Source organism: Juglans microcarpa x Juglans regia, chromosome 4D (genome assembly GCF_004785595.1).
Source record: "Juglans microcarpa x Juglans regia isolate MS1-56 chromosome 4D, Jm3101_v1.0, whole genome shotgun sequence".
NCBI lineage: Eukaryota > Viridiplantae > Streptophyta > Magnoliopsida > Fagales > Juglandaceae > Juglans > Juglans microcarpa x Juglans regia.
The window spans coordinates 11,481,657-11,494,746 of record NC_054600.1 but is presented as its reverse complement, the minus strand read 5'-3'; the positions used below and the strand labels follow the sequence as shown (position 1 = coordinate 11,494,746).

Genomic DNA, 13,090 nt, shown 5'->3' with positions numbered 1-13,090 from the left:
AGATAATCTAGGTTCTTGAAATGAGTTCTCAACGGGTCTAGATTCTCCATCCATTGACTTGATTTTGGCTTTCTCATGTGACTTTTCAAATTGATTGTGGGTTCAAGGGATTCTATTCCTACGGATTTATATCATCTGCTATTCAGAGCAAGGTTTCCAATCAAGTCTGATTCTATCTTTTATTTCTTGCATATTTAATTCTCGAGTTTCTTTATTCTAGGATTACCAAAAAAAAATAGAGGCAGCTGCCGAATTTCTTCACTATTGTTAGGGCTACTGAATTTCATTGTTCTAGGGTTTGTGTTGGCTGAAATCTCTTGTTCAAGGGGCTGTCGTATATCACTTATCCTAGGATTTTTGGGTTATTGCTAGGGTTTTGTCAATTGCTTATTCTTTTGATTGTGATCAAATTAGTTGGTGAAAAGAAAAGAGAAAAAAAATCGTCCAAAAAAAAAAAAGAAAGAAAATCCAAAATTTTTTTCTTGAGCCTTATCATCAAAGGGGCTACATACATCTGTCACAACCCCGCCCTAACCTAGGACAAGGTCGTGACCCATGACCTGTTCTTTCCTTATTATTATTAGTACTATATTTTTTTTCTACGAGGGTAGTAAGGGATATGCGTGAACGTGTCATACATGTACTCTGCACTTCTAGTTTAAAAGAACACCTGATAGACAATCTATTCAATATTTTACATAAAGGACTCTTAGAGTTCATCATTCATTCATCAAACATAACTAGTTCTAAATAAGAGAAGACTCAGTCCCTATAACACATACAAAAAGGTGTTAAACTATCGTATGTGGGGTTATCATCACTCCACCATAGAAGTTACACCATTACCATCACCCCACCATAGTATTTACATCATGCCCAAAGGCATACCGTCTTAACGTTAATCCAACAAAACGTCCCAACATGGGACCCACCGTAAAACATAAAAACATAAACCATCATCATCAAAGTCGAACCATTAGGGAAACTCTAAGCATCGGCCCTCCCTCCTCGGTAGTGCCTAGCTCCACAGCTTCTTCATCCATACCTGGATATTTAAAACATAAACACAAAGTGAATCTAATACTCAGTAAGCAGTACACTATGCTGTTAACTTATTAATCACATAATCTTTTCTTTTGAAAACATGCATACATAACACATTTGTTGATTCTTGACAATGCTTTCATGCATAAACAGTTTAAGGAATAAATATACTTTCATGCATAAACATTTCTTTGCTTTCATGCATAAACATTTCTTTGAAATAACTTTACTTTAAATTTCGCTTTCTTTGGCCAGTACACACTATTACGTCCCGTGTGTTGGGGTTAGCGGTCTTTTGGACCTGGATCCCGCCCGTGGCCACAGGTTGGGAACCTCTTTCATGTGAGGCAACACTGGGTGCACAACCAGTACTAATTACCTGACATTGCAATTTGCCCATTCTTTGGTACCCTTTCATTCATATGGTCGTTACGTACTTTCATGCTGTAATACCCCTTATTTTTTTTGTGTATTTTTTTTTTTTACAGATTATTATTTTTTTTAATTAATTTAAATATTGGTTCTTTTGTCTTAAATTTATCGGATTTCTTGTTGGATTTATTTTATAATTCTTAAGTTGTGAAATTTTACTTTGATGTGCTTTCTTGATATTAATTAGTGTTTACATTTAAATTTACTCTTTGCTTTAAGGAATAATTTTATTGTTGGACTTTAATTATATTATTTTTATTAATATTGAGTTGTAGTGTTTTTAATTGGCTTTTATTTATTTTTATTGTGCCTTTTTCTTTTATTGGACTCTTATATTTTCAGACTGAGCCTTTTTGTGTGTTTTATTATTTTTTTTTCTTTTGGGCCTAGCCCTTTTTGGTCCCCAGCCCAACCGGTGACAACCCCGCCCAGTAATTCCCCCCCCTCAAACGACATCGTTTGGTCCAGTCTTAGGGATTCTTCATTTCTTTTTTCTTCTCCTGCGCGCCGTGCTTGTCCACCTCATTTCCATTTCAGTTTCATTTTCCCTTTCTTCAATCCATGCGGCTACTGTTTCTCCTCTTCTCCTTCATTTTTATTCTTTCCTCTGTTTTCCGTTTGGGTTACCGTCTGCAGTGTTTCTTCTTCCTTCATCTCATTTTCGGATTTTTTTTGTTTTCCACTGCAAGTCAGCCAACGCCACCGTTCTTTCCTCCATCTTCGACTGGTCTATCCGTCAGCCTCCATTGTTGTGCTTTCTCTTAAACCTTCCGTACTAATTTCGTGGCTCATACTTGTGATTTATTTCCATTGCATTTCTTCTTTTTTTTATTGGTCTTTAACTGCTCTATTTTGCCTTATTGTCGTGCTCTATTTCTGCCATAAAAGCTATGAGCTTCACTTGTTTCTTGGTGATTTTGGTGCTTGTTGTGAGTGCATCTTCTGCCATCACTGGTTGCCTCTCAGTTTCCCCTTGGGTAAGCCTCTGCCGCTGCCCATCTCCTCATTTCCTTTTGTTTTGTGGTAGTTTTCATAAGAAGGAAATATACATAGGTTTATGTATCTCGGTTATTCTAATAATATTAGGTGTTCTTTTCTTTTTACCATTTTGCCGTCTTTGGAACACGAGTTAATATTCTGCTTATTGAATCTAAAAGCTTGAGTTTCGTTTTACTTGGGTTAGTCTATTTTGGGCATAGATGTATGGGCTTATAAACTAAGCCAATGTACTGGTGCTTTAAACAAAATATTTACAAGTTGATCATGTTGTAGTTTTTATATGTTAAATTCACTTTGTATGAGTTTTGTTTTTAAATACAATTTAATAAATATTTGAAAGATATTGTAAGTATTAATATTTTTTTTTAGAAGTACATAGTGGTGCAGGATTTTTTATTTTGAACTCTTTAAAGAGATACTAATTACTCTATTTTTATTAAATGAAATATTTGCCCTTCTACTTTAATCAGTTTTGTTTTAATGAGCCTTTAAACCAGATATGTATCTTACGAAATAATTGTATCTATTACTAATATTATTATGCAATTTTAGATGTATTCTGAGTTTTATAGTTATGAGGATATTGAGGAATCTAGGAAGTGATAGTATTTTAGAATTAAGAGAAATCTTAAGTTTTTGAGGAACTAAAATAGGTACTTCAAGTGTAATATGAGATTTATCTGTTTAGTAGACATTTAGCCTTCGTTTGGATCCATAACTCCTCTCAACTCATTTCAACTCATCATTACAACTTTTTCAAATTCCAACACAAAATATAATAAACAATTAAACTTTTTCAAACCTCAAAACAATAATAATAATAATAATAATAAATAATATTCTAATAATATTTTATCAACTCAACTCAACTCAACTCACTTTAACATCCAAACGCACTCTTATTTAAGTTACATGAATTGTTTTTAGGTGTCGATTGACAATTGTTTAGCACTATTGTGGACAAATTCTGAATAAGCTAAGAAGTCCAGGTAAGCGGGGTTCCTATACTAGGCTTTATATGAATTATTGAGACTGAGGTTGACTTTCTGAAAATTTTGTATATTTTGTGATGAAATGAGAACTTGGAAAAAACCAACATCAGTCGTTTATTTTCATTACTCATGAAATTTGTACGGAAAAGGAAAAAATATTTTCTAACATGCATTGTGTAGACATGAGCAAAATTTTATCATGCAGTATTTGAAATCTGAAAAAGAACGTTATTGAGGATACGAAAAATTGAGCATTTATTTAGAAAGATGCTCCGACTTTTGTTTTCAATATGTGAGAATGATTTGAATGTCAATACTATGTTTTGATATAATGTGGCATATGAAAAACCTTTGGCATGACTTTCTGATTATGTTCTGACTCTGACTCTGATTCTGATTCTATTTTGCTCTGATGTCTGGCCCTATTATGGGATACAATAGTGACCTCTGGCCTTGTCACGGGATATAATACTGACCTCTGGCCCTGTCACAGGATACCATAGTAACCTCTGGCCCTGTCACGGGATATAATAGTGACCTCTGGCCCTACCACGGGATATAATAGTGGATTTCTATTCTGAGTGCAATCGCTTTGATATTCATAGTGATTTATGTTCTGATTGGCTTTCTGCAGAATGCACAACCCTACCACAGGGCTTAAACATGGCCTCTGTTCTGATATGTTCTGATAAGATGAAGATATTCAGTCATGTTGTGCGAAATGAGTCTTTAAATATGAAAAGTTGGTTTATGAATATGAAATGTTTGAAATATCGCTCTGATTTTCTGATAATATATATTTTTGAGATATGCATAATGAAAACTGAAATGTTTTATTTCTGCATTCTGAACAACTCTGTGAAAATGCTCATGTTTACATACTAGCATATGTTCTCTGCTTACTGAGTTGTTGATAACTCACCCCTTATCTCCATAACTTTTTCAGATATTTTTATGGTCAAGCTGGAGAATAAGAACATGAAGTATTGGAACAGTCTGATGATCATAGATGAATGAGTGCTAAGGGTACGAGTATTTTGGAAGATCATATTTTAGTAGTTTTACCTCCAACGGTTATTTTTGGTACGTCAAGTTATGATTAATTTGGGTCTTTGTGGAGATGTTATTTGTTATATTGAGGTTCTTATTTAGCATTTATGTGGAAGGATACGGATTTTTGGATCAAATGAATAAGTTAAGTATTTTGTGGAGTTTTTGTTTATTTATTACTGATTATTGGAGATGATTTTGTGGAATAAGAGCAAACTCTCCAGACCTCCGGGAACGGGACGTTACAGTTGGTATCAGAGACAGGTTTGAGATTCTGCATACTATAAACCTTGGAGGTTTAGATATCCGTGGGTTTAGGAAGAAACTTCAGATTTGAGGTGTAGAAATTCTAGGACTAAGAGGTGATGAAATTTGTATTTAAAGTTTTAGAATCTGATAGGCTTTTAGGAATATGTACTAGGAAATTTGAGGTATTAAAGTTTTTAAATTTCAAGAACCGATCTTCATGACGTTTAAGGTGTTAGCTCTACTAGGCTTTTTGATAGAATGTAGAAAATGTTTTTAATAAGATTTAAGGTTTAGATTTTATAGGTGTGAATAAGCTTGATTAAAGGCCAAGTTTGAAGTTCCCGTAGACTCTGATATATGAGGTCTTGAAATTTTGGACTTTAGGAAATAAATTTTTGAATTGCGGTTTAGAATTCTACAGACTTCAAGAAATAGATTATTGATTCGTGATTTTTAGATTAATTGGTAGTTATATTTTTCGCGCAGTTAGTACTTTATTATTTTTCTTCCTTTGAAACTTTTAACCAAGGATGAGTCTTCCAGGATGGCTGCTCGACGTCGTGTTCGAAATCTTGGGGGCTCGAATGCAGGAAATGAAGAGGACGGATGCACCATAGAGCAGTACAATCAGATGCACCCTCCCACTTTTGATGGTCGTGGCGACCCGACCTTAGCTGAGGATTGGATCCAGGACATTGAGGAGGTACTCTGTGTCTTGAATTGTACTGACAAATAGAAAGTATTGTACTCCACCTTCAAGCTGACCAGTGAGGCTAAACGATGGTGGATATCAGAGAGAACTATCAGGGAAGCTGATGGGAGGGGAGTGGTTAGTTGGCCCCACATCAAGCAGATTTTCTTTGACCGTTTCTTTCCAAGATCGATTAGGGATGCTAGGGCCAAGGATTTTGCCGACTTAGTGCAGGGTACTATGACGATGCACCAGTATGCGGCCAGATATATTAAACTATCACGCTTTGCTTTATATCTGATACCCGATGAGGAGAAGAAGACCCGGAAATTTGAGGAGGGACTAAATAACCAGATTTATGAGCGAGTGGTGGTCCTTCAGATCCAGAACTTCTCAGAATTAGTAGATAAGACCACAATAGTTGAGCGAGGCCTCAAGAGAAGTGTTGAACTTCAGGAGCAGAGGAAGGGGTCGACGCCATTGGGGTTTCCCTCGAACAAGAATCAAGGACCATGGAAGAGGATGAAATTAGTGAACAACCCATACCAGAGACAAGTGCAAGACAATCAACGAAATAACCCCTGCAAGTCATGCAACCTAGTACACTTTGGGGATTGCAGAAGGAGAACTGGACGCTGTTTTCGATGTGGGAAGCATAGCCACCTCGTCAGAGATTGCCCAAAGCAACCAGATGGGACCATGAACCCCAACCCGCCTCAAAGGACTGATTTCACGGCACGAGGCAGGAATCAACACAACACAATGTAGGCCTTAATTCAACTCAAATCAGAGTGCGCAGCGGAATCGTGATTAGCCATTTGAATGTAGCAACAGTTAGCTAAGCAAATTTCGACGACAAAATTTTTTTTAAGGGGGGGAGGATGTAATACCTCGTATTTTTTTATTGTGTTTTTTTTTTTTTTGAGAGATTATTTTTTTTTAATTAATTTAAATATTGGTTCTCTTGTCTTAAATTTATCGGATTTCTTGTTGGATTTATTTTATAATTCTTAAGTTGTGAAATTTTACTTTGATGTGCTTTTTTGATATTAATTAGTGTTTACATTTAAATTTACTCTTTGCTTTAATGAATAATTTTATTGTTAGACTTTAATTATTTTATTTTTATTGATATTGAGTTTAGTGTTTTTAATTGGCTTTTATTTATTTTTATTATGACTTTTTCTTTTATTGGACTCTTATATTTTCGGACTGGGCCTTTTTGTGTGTTTTATTTTTTTTATTTGTTTTCTTTTGGGCCTAGCCCTTTTTGGTCCCCAGCCCAGTAATTCCCCCCCCCCCAAACGGCGTCGTTTGGTCCAGCCTTAGGGCTTCTTCATTTCTTTTTTCTTCTCCTGCGCACCGTGCTTCTCCACCTCATTTCCATTTCAGTTTCATTTTCCCTTTCTTCAATCCATGCTGCTACTGTTTCTCCCCTTCTCCTTCATTTTTATTCTTTCCTCTGTTTTTCGTTTGGGTTACCGTCTGCAGTGTTTCTTCTTCCTTCATCTCATTTTCGGATTTTTTTTGTTTTCCTCTGCAAGTCAGCCAACGCCATCGTTCTTTCCTCCATCTTCGACTGGTCTGTCCGTCAGCCACCATTGTTGTGCTTTCTCTTAACTCTTCCTCACTAATTTCGTGGCTCATACTTGTGATTTATTTCCATTGCATTTCTTTTTTTTATTATTATTGGTCTTTAACTGCTCTATGTTGCCTTATTGCAGTGCTCTGTTTCTGCCATAAAAGTCGTGAGCTTCACTTGTTTCTTGGTGATTTTGGTGCTTGTTGTGAGTGCATCTTCTGCCATCACTGGTTGCCTCTCAGTTTCCCCTTGGGTAAGCCTCTGCCGCTGCCCATCTCCTCATTTCCTTTTGTTTTGTGGTAGTTTTCATAAGAAGGAAATATACATAGGTTTATGTATCTCGATTATTCTAATAATATTAAGTGTTCTTTTCTTTTTACCATTTTGCCTTCTTTGGAACACGAGTTAATATTATGCTTATTGAATCTAAAAGCTTGAGTTTCGTTTTACTTGGGTTAGTCTATTTTGGGCATAGATGTATGGGCTTATAAACTAAGCCAATGTACTGGTGCTTTAAACAAAATATTTACAAGTTGATCATGTTTAGTTTTTATATGTTAAATTCACTTTGTATGAGTTTTGTTTTTAAATACAATTTAATAAATATTTAAAAGATATTATAAGTATTAATATTTTTTTTTAGAAGTACATAGTGGTGCAGGATTTTTTATTTTGAACTCTTTAAAGAGATACTAATTACTCTATTTTTATTAAATGAAATATTTGCCCTCCTACTTTAATCAGTTTTGTTTTAATGAGCCTTTAAACCAGATATGTATGTTACGGCATAATTGTATCTATTACTAATATTATTATGCAATTTTAGAATTATTCTGAGTTTTATTGTTATGAGGATATTGAGGAATCTAGGAAGTGATAGTATTTTAGAATTAAGAGAAATCTTAAGCTTTTGAGGAACTAAAATAGGTACATCAAGTGTAATACGAGATTTATCTGTTCACTGGAGATTTATTTAAGTTACATGAATTTTTTTTAGGTGACGATTGACAATTGTTTAGCACTGTTGTGGAGAAATTCTGAATAAGCTAAGAAGTCCAGGTAAGCGGGGTTCCTATGCTAGGCTTTATATGAATTCTTGAGACTGAGGTTGACTTTCTGAAAACTTTATATATTTTGTGATGAAATGAGAACTTGGGAAAAACCAACCTCAGTCGTTTATTTGCATTACTCATGAAATCTGTACAGAAAAGGGAAAAATATTTTCTGACATGCATTGTATAGATATGAGCTAAATTTTATTATACGGTCTCTGAAATCTGAAAAAGAACGTTATTGAGGAAACGAAAAATTGAGCATTTATTTAGAAAGATGCTTTGACTTTTGTTTTCAGTATGTGAGAATGATTTGAATGTCAATTCTCTATTTTGATATAATGTGGCATATGAAAAACCTTCGGCATGACTTTCTGATTTTGTTCTAACTCTGACTCTGATTCTGATTCTGTTTTGCTCTGATGTCTGGCCCTGTCATGGGATACAATAGTGACCTCTGGCCCTGTCACGGGATATAATAGTGACCTCTAGCCCTGTCACGGGATACAATAGTGACCTCTGGCCCTGTCACGGGATATAATAGTGACCTCTGACCCTACCACAGGATATAATAGTGGATTTCTGTTCTGAGTGCAATCGCTTTGATATTCATGGTGATTTATGTTTTGCTTGGCTTTCCGCAGATTGCACAACCCTACCATGGAAGTTAAACATGGCCTCTGTTCTGATATGTTAGGATAAGATGAAGATGTTTAGTCATGTTGTGCCAAATGAGTGTTTGATATGAAAAGTTGGTTTCTGAATATGAAATGTTTGAAATATCGCTCTGATTTTCTAATAATATGTATTTTTGAGATATGCATAATGAAAACTGAAATGTTTTATTTCTGCATTCTGAATAACTCTGTGAAAATGCTCATGTTTACATACTAGCATATGTTCTCTGCTTACTGAGTTGTTGATAACTCACCCCTTATCTCCATAACATTTTTCAGATATTTTTATGGTCAAGCTAGAGAATAAGAACATGAAGTATTGGAACAGTCTGATGATCATAGATGAATGAGTGCTAAGGATACGAGTATTTTGGAGGATCATATTTTAGTAGTTTTACCTCTAGCTGTTATTTTTGGTACGTCAAGTTATGATTAATTTGGGTCTTTGTGGAGATGTTATTTGTTATATTGAGGTTCTTATTTAGTATTTATGTGGAAGGATACGGATTTTTGGATCAAATGAATAAGTTATGTATTTTGTGGAGTTTTTGTTTATTTATTATTGATTATTGGAGATGATTTTTGCGGAATAAGAGCTAACTTTCCGGACCTCTGAGAACGGAGCGTTACACATGCTTTCATTCCTTTCCTTTCCTTTCCTTGCAGTCAAACGTTTTCATTATCTCTCCTTTGTCTAAATGCATATGCGTTTCTTTGAATAGAGTGTTTCATGTCATGTTACACATAGGTAAGGCATAACTGTTTAAGAGAGAGCATGCATAAAAGTCTCATGATGCATTACCTTACATACACACAATTTTAATCAATAGGGTGCTTAACAGGAGCTACTAAGAAAGGGTTATACATAATATATACTCTTTCTTTAAAAGAATATTTGAAGAGAGAGAGAGATTCTTTCATAAGACAACTTTGTGTAAGGAGCATAGTCATAACTACTTACCTCGATGCTTTACTAGTAGGTTCCTTGAATCTTGAAAATAAACTCATATTCAATGAAATAGGGTAAACATATTAATATTCATCTCGTTTTGAGCTTACTTAAATTCCAAATTGGAATTAAAGTGTTTTCCTTAACCCATTTAGCTACATACATGGCACTAAGTCAACATTAATATCCTCATTCCGACATTTAAAGAAACCCAAGAAAGTATGTAACTCACTTGCTGCCCCCTTTAAGGCCATTGGTTTCTATATGAAAGATAGGTAGAAATCATGAGTTAGAAATATATAAATGGTAGGGATTTATTTAAGAGTGGAAGGGAACAAGGAAGTGCTACAAAATCTAAAACTGTCATAAAAAAGGGCATTTTGACATCTTTGTAACATCATGTGGAAGTAAATCTAGCAAAAGGCCAATGCCCACAAGAGGGTTGGTTTTTGTCACTTATTCTTCGAGGATTTTCCATACTAAAATTCATCATTGGTTAAACTGAAGGCTGAAGTTGAGCAAGAGATGAAATGGGCTGATTTAGGCTTCAAAACAGAATATATTTCAAAATTTTGCAATGCATGGGCAGCTAGCAAGTTCTAATATATTCATGGTGTTAAACATCCTTCACTTAACCAAAATCCCAACTATATAATTAAACCATATTAGAGCAGTAGAAACTCAAGAAAAGCCTCGTATATTTTCTGAAAACATAGCATGATTAGAAGGTACAACTCCTGGCAACTTAAAATTCTAAAGCAAGTTTACTAGTTTGAACTAGAAATTCTTAATGGCTTACTTAGGCCATAAAATTGAGGAAAGTATATCAAATTTTATAAACTTTCACTTCATTAATTTAACACATAGAGGCATAATTAAAACATGGCTTAGGCTTAAGGAAACACAAGAAAAGGACTAAAAATTTGCCTTGCAACACACGGCTAGAACACACACCAAAACAGAGCATGACCCACGGCTTCTTCATATACATATATACACAACAAATCAATTAATCACCACTTGAGACTAACCAAGTTAAACAAGGAAATACACCATTTCGATGGATAAGAGACACACGACAAAATGACCTCAAGATACTCGGTTTGACCAGAAGACAGAGCTTTCGGTTACCATCCAACTAGGACAACTATTAAAGGAAACAAATGAGAAACTTCTCTAGAGACTACCACATGATAATCGGCTAACCTAGAAATTCGAAAACCCCCAATCACAAGGCACAAGCTTGCTTAGCAAAATCTCAATCGCAAGAAAATGTTACAGAAAGAACATCACCTGATTTGGCTCCCTTTCAAGCCACAGAAACACATAGCAGACGAGAAGAGGAAGAGAAATTTAAAAGACCCAATGCTGGAACACAGTAAGAAATTTTGAAAAAAAAACCCTAGGTCAAACCCATAGATCCAAGATTCCAAACTAGAAACTAGAATCATAGAAATTCACTTACAAGGTCATTCTCCTTGAAGAATTTCGGTGGGGATCTTAGGTTTAGGAAGTGGAAGGAACGACTTGGAAGAGAAGAGAGATCGTGCGGCTAGAGGAAACCGAGAGGTTTCTCGTGTGAAGGAAGGAACACTCGAGAAATTTTCTCTTTTGTGTGCCTTAGAACCGACAGGTGAATGGAGAAGAGAAGGGAAATCACTTGCTCTCTCAGGAAGTCGAGGGATACAAGGGGGAAAGGGACTTAGTTGCTTGCTTAGGAAGCCGACATGCAAGAGAAGGAAAGGAGATTTAATTTGGCTTATGGAGGAAGCTATGAGTTCAAGGGAGGGAGTCAATGAATTTGATCAAGCTTATCCCATAAGCTAGGGAATGAATGGTGGAGATTAAAAAGAGTTTGGACTATTTCTTGAGTAAATAAAAATTAAAGGGTTTGAAAGAAATATTGTAAGGTCATAAAAATCACACCCTTGAATTATTTAATAACCTACATAAAATAAAAATACCCTATCCTAAAAATAAATTAATAAAATAATAAAAGTCTTCATCTCAAAATCTTTAACTTAAGAATTAATAGATGACGTAAGGACCTACGTAGTAGGGTTCAGGTATTACAACATCATTCTAGTTGGTATCTTGTCTTATAGTTACTCTTTCATTCATATAATTTCTTTGATTCTCGTGTCGTTTTTTTATTCCTCCTGTGTTTCTCTTGTTCTTGTTTCTTGGATCTAATTACTAGTTGAGATAAAATAAGGCTGCATTGTCTTGATTGAGTTCAATTGGTTCTTGAAGAACTTGAGTGGGAAAACTCTTGAGGTAAAAGGCAAGAGAGTGTGAGACTATTATCGAGTAAAAAGCTAATTAAGAGTGAAACACCAGTGGAGTGACATTACTTGAGTATAAACACGTAAGGGAGTGTATGAGATTTTATTTTTTTTTTACCACTAACATTCTTTTGTGCAGCACATTACAATGTCTCGTCGGAGTGGCTCATCACCATGGGGGAGGGTAGATAACTTATCTTTTGTATTGCAAACCATGCAACAACAGTTTGAACGGTTGAACTTTGTGTTGGGTGAAGTGAGAGATAGGATGGATCATCAAGAAGTAGCGATTAAAAATCTGCAAGGTGGGAGAGTTAGGAGGCAACGTGAGCCTAGGGTTGAAAATGAGTATGAGAATGAAGGAAATGGTGAGGATGAGGAAGACTTAACATCTAAAGTTGGGTCGGGTAGACATAGAAGAGTTAGGCGTGAAAAAGGATTTGAGGGGAACATAGGGGTCGGAATAGTGTAGATAGAGACCTTAGGAGTATCAAAATGAAAATACCATGTTTCCAAGGTAGAACTGACTCTGAGGTTTATCTAGAGTGAGAGAAAAAAATAGAGTTGGTGTTTGATTGTCATAATTACTCTGAGGAGAAGAAAGTGAAGTTGGCGGTAATTGAGTTCACTGATTATGCTATTATTTGGTGGGATCAATTAGTGACCATGTAACGCCCGTCCTTGAGGTGGGACCTTTTATAAAATGATTTTAGAAAAGATGACGAGAATTACCGTTTGATTTAAAAATTTTTGCTTCCATACCCTGGGTGCAAGATTTTACGTTATAAAATAAAATGTGTTTTGAGAATAAAAGAGTTTTACAGCAGAAAACATTAATTTTAATAATAAAAAGGCCTCTCATACATTTAAACACTCATGCCTCGACTTTTGTGCTCTTTCCCATGGGCCGTGTCCATCTTGATGCATACTTCTCATTCGGTCCCTGTGGGGGGGGAGGGGCATACATAAAAAATAAAATAAATCAATGACTAGTAAGCATCACTCCATACAATTAAAATATAACAACATAGGTTTCCATTCATGCATTCATCATTCATACATAATATGTGTACATGCATACATGCGTT

The 13,090-nt window shown here is 35.2% G+C and overlaps 1 long non-coding RNA gene across 1 annotated transcript; it reads right to left on the bottom strand.

Moving 5' to 3' along the window:
* Window positions 1-624: 624 nt before the first annotated feature.
* LOC121259054 lies at window positions 625-11,578 on the bottom strand. Its single transcript, XR_005939505.1, has 3 exons — window positions 11,183-11,578; window positions 11,011-11,085; window positions 625-1,045 (listed from the first exon to the last, which is right to left on the bottom strand). It is a non-coding gene; the product is annotated as an uncharacterized LOC121259054 (long non-coding RNA).
* Window positions 11,579-13,090: the final 1,512 nt, after the last annotated feature.